Here is a 4,909-nt window from a genome sequence, read left to right as displayed (position 1 = left end):
ATACTAAAAAACTGTAATGAAAACCTGTAAAAAAGGATACACACTCTGTGTGTGTGCGTGTGTGTGTGTGTGTGTGTGTGTGTGTATGTGTGTATGAGATGGAGTTTTGCCCTTGTCACCCAGGTTGGAATGCAGTGGCATGACCTCGGATCACTGCAGCCACCACCTCCTGGGTTCAAGCAATTCTGCCTCAGCCTCTGGAGTAGATGGGACTACAGGCACCCGCCACCAATCCCAGCTAGTTTTTTATCTTTAATCGAGACAGGGTTTTGCCATGTTGGCCAGGCTGGTCTCGAACTCCTGACCTCAGGTGATCTGCCCGCCTCAGCTTCCCAAAATGTTGGGATTACAGGCGTGAGCCACCGTGCCTGGCTGGTACACACTTTTATAAAACATATATTCCTACAAGGATTGTATAACACAAATGAGCACATTGGAGGCCATTAATGCATTAATTTGGATAACTGGATTAACTTTTTTCTCTGCTATCAGAAGAGAGTTCTTGAGATTGTAAGATGACAAATTTATTTTAAGTTTATATTTGTGGCCGGGCGTGGTGGCTCACCCCTGTAATCCCAGCACTTTGGAAGGCTGAGGCAGGTGGATCACCTGAGGTCAGGAGTTCGAGACCAACCTGGCCAACATGGTGAAACCCTGTCTCTATTAAAAATACAAAAATTAGCTGGATGTGGTGGTGCGCACCTGTAATCACAGCTACTCAGAGCGGGGGCTGAGGCAGGAGAATCACTTGAACCCAGGAGGCGGAGGTGCAGTGAGCCAAGATCGTGCCATCACACTCCAGCCTGGGGGACAAGAGCAAGATTTTGTCTAAAAAACAAACACTTTATATTTGTAACAACTTCACCTCATGAACCAACATTTTTGCTGTATTTGACAACCAAAGAATAAAGAAAGAAAGTAAAAGGATATTGAGGCTGAAGCAAGAGTGTGAACCATAAACACCACAATAAAGAATTTCAGTCTTTGAGTAGCTTTGATACTTTTTAATGACTGATTTTAGAATAAATTGAACTTTTAGACAAATATAATAAAAATATTTATTATATTTTCTATATTGTGGCTCATGTATGATTGAAAAGTAATTTGAAAACTATTGCTTTAGAATATAGATATGTATGAACATGCAATAGCATGCCAAGACTTTATATGCTACTTTGTTTTCTTGATAATATATTGATATAAATTATTATCTTAGCAAAGTATGTACAGCTGGATATATGCAAAATAAATGAAAGAATGCCTCACATTAGGTGTAGAAGTTTCCTATGTACTTGGTAAATTTCATGGTGTAGAAAAGTATGACTGGGTGAAATGTGTAATAGGAAAGGATAGAAATGAGAAAGTGAAATAAATCTTGGGACCCCAAAATCACTAAGCCAAAGGGAAAAGTCAAGCTGGGAACTGCTTAGGGAAAACCTGCCTCCCATTCTATTTCTAACAAAGATAGTAACTAAGATAATAAAGCTACATACCGCAAGGAATTTCCTTGTGGACAAAGTACAGACAGAGCTCAGTCATGCCTTTGCTCAGTGAGATAGATAAATATCTGATTGATTGCTTCCTTTGGAAAAAGCTAATCAGAAACTCAAAAGAATGCAACCGATTTTCCCTTACCTACCTATGACCTGGAAGCCCTCTCCCTGCTTCAAATTGCCCCGCCTTTCCAGATAGAGATAGATAGAACCAATGTACATCTCACATATATTGATTGATGTCTCAAGTCTCCCTAAAATCTATAAAACCAAGCTGTGCTCCAACCACCTTTGGCACATGTTATCAGGACCTCCTGAGGCTGTATCACTGGCAGGTGTCCTTAATGTTGGCAAATAACCCTCCTAAAATGATTGAGATTTGTCTGGGTCATTTTTCTTCATTGACAGAATGCATTAAATATGAAAGAAAATTACATATTCTACACCAAACCTTTCTACATATGTTGTTCAATTCATCAAAAGTTCAACAGGGATAATTTAACTACATTAAACTGAAACTTATTTGCATGTTTTAAAATATTAAGTTTCTTCCTATTTTCAATCCTCCCAACCTCAAGTTCATCTTCCAAGGACTGTGAGAAAGATCAACATCATAAAAATATTAAGTAGGGTATTCAGTCTTCGCTGTGTCAGTATTATTTACAGGGCAAATAGTACTTGTGTTATCAATGGATAAATTAATGCCAAAGAAAACAACAGATTTTAGCACTCATTCTATAAGCATAATGATTTTGACTGTGATATAAAGCTTGACTATGTCTTGTGAATCATTACAAGACATTGTTTACGAGACATACCTTTTGATTCATTGTTTCCACAAGTTGCTTTTGTTTAAATCCTAGTTCACCTTAAATGTATCATTGAACATTCAAGGAGAAAAACTATTTAAGGATAATAGACCAGGCGCGGTGGCTCACGCCTGTAATCCCAGCACTTTGGGAGCCTGAGGCGGGCAAATCATGAGGTCAGGAGATCGAGACTATCCTGGCTAACACGATGAAAACCCATCTCTACTGAAAATACAAAAAAATTTGTTCAGGGTGGTGGTGGGCGCCTGTAGTCACAGCTACTTGGGCGGCTGAGGCAGAAGAATGGCATGAACCCAGGAGGTGGAGCTTGCAGTGAGCCGAGATCGAGACACAGCTACAGAGTGAGACTCCGTCTCAAAAAAAGAAGAAGAAAGTGAGTAAAAAAAGTGGAGCCAAAGTTTAAATCCAGTTTGTCTCTTCTTTTTTCATTAGATCCTTTAGACTCCTTAACTTTTTTTGCAAATGAAAGATTATCCAGCTTAGCTCCCTTGTTTTAAGTAGAAGAATACTCTTGTCAACAAAATAACAAAGGGCTAACTTTCTACTACCATGCTCTTTATTTCAGTGTCTCCTTCACCGAATATATAACATTAAACAAAACATAACCAAGAAATACAGTGGGAAAAAAAAAAAAAAAAAAAACTACGCTGTCATAACTTCACCCCACATCTAAAGAGATTTTCAGAAATGTAAATGGCATTCCAACTTTGTAATTTGTATATCTGATGTTCTCTTGAGTTCATTAACTACAAATTTACGCAAACAAAAGAAGGGAAGGAAAGAAGGGAGGGAGGCAGGGAGGGAGGAAGAAACAAGAAGAGATGGAGAGAGGGAGGGAAGGAGAGAGGGAGGAAGGCAAGAAGAAAGATTAATATTGAGTAAAATTGAGAGGGAAAATAAAGAATTTGGAGAGATTTGTATATAATACAGACTGGAAATTATTTCTGCATATTGTCATAAGATACTTCAGAATTTTACAGAAATAAAATATTTGAAATTTATATATAAGGCATGTAATATCTTTAGCCATTACATATTTTACACCACTTTTTTTTCAAGTAATGTGCTTTTTTATGCCGTAACTTGAAATAAGGGCTTATCTCCTGGGTCCTCAGTGAGGAAACAGAGTATTTTTTTTTTCTCTTTGAGTATCATTGCTCATAAAATGTTTTGAACAATATCCATATGTCCTAAATTATTAATGTGTCTTTGATTTCTATATTGACAGATACTTTATGACATTTTTGTGAAGTGGCAGAATCTACTTTGTTTATACATGTACTCATCAACTTCCTCCAAATCTGTTTCTTCCTCCAAACCTGTTACCTCCAATCTCTTGCCAAAAACCCCCACTCCAACCAATCAAATGGCTTTCTTGAAACTGCCTGTTAGTTTATTCTTTTCTCTCCCTCACAATGGAATTGCCTAAATTCTGCCCTCTAGCATCACCATTTTCTACACTGTACCCTTAGTATGATCCTTTGAACATAAAGTATGACTATGGCTCCTTATGCTAAAAATCTCTTGATTTGTAGTAATTCTCATTTCCTGGGCATTTACTATATGCTGCACTATTCTCATTGTTCTTTGTGAATTTATTCAATTTATGTTAACCTCAGCCCCATGACATAGTTATCTGCATTTTCCAGATGACTAAAGTAAAGGCATACAGAAGTGAAGCAACTTTCTCAATATCACGCAAAAGGAACAGATTAATGAGTGAGAGAGTCAGGACTCAGACTCAGGCTGTTGGACTTCTGCAAGCTTCTGTAAACCTCTTCTGCATGATGCCTTTCATAAGCACCATGTGATCTACAAACTGAAATATAAGTGTAATTGCATGAAGCTGTTGGGGTCATACACCTTGACCTTAATGATTTAGCGAACATGGATGAACTTTGAATTCCCAGTGCTTACATTTCTTTGCCTGAAAGCTTTATTATCCCTTAGAGACTGCTTTGCTGCCTGTGAGGTAGGTTGGAAATACCAGTGAATTAACACTGTCTCTCAACCAATGAACAAAGGAAGTTGGTGTATAAACAATACTGCATCCCCATTTTCCTGTTTGAATGTTTCCTTTCTCAGGCGTGTATTTTACACTGGCTACCGAGTTTCCTTAATCCTCAGTAGGATTAAGGGGATCAAATATTAACATGGTTGATAATATACGCCTCATTATCTGCTTTCCTTCCTCACTCTCTGGAAAGTATTTTCTGGGTTACCTATAAAATAAACTAACTGCACTTCCATCTTTTGCTTAAGAACTATTTCTGGAGGAACTCAAAGCGCATGGTATGAACTTCAGTACGTATATTCCTGTCTTGTCTCCTGTACCAACTTTCCTGCCTTATGTCTTCAAAGCCCCTATACATTCCAACACATTGAGCCTCTTGAGTTTACATGGAGTTCTCTCAATCCTCCTTGATTTTTCAGAGTCCAGTCCCTCTGCATGGTGTAGCCTTTCTTTCTTAATCCACTTGGTAAACTCTTGCTAATTCTCATCTTCAATTTAATGTTAAAACACTTCTTCCACCATTAGAAAGCCTTCCCTGAGTGCCAGGGAATTGTAGAGTGCATTTGCCTCTT

The sequence above is a fragment of the Macaca mulatta genome, chromosome 13 (genome assembly GCF_049350105.2).
Source record: "Macaca mulatta isolate MMU2019108-1 chromosome 13, T2T-MMU8v2.0, whole genome shotgun sequence".
Taxonomy (NCBI): domain Eukaryota; kingdom Metazoa; phylum Chordata; class Mammalia; order Primates; family Cercopithecidae; genus Macaca; species Macaca mulatta.
This window is presented reverse-complemented; position numbering follows the sequence as displayed.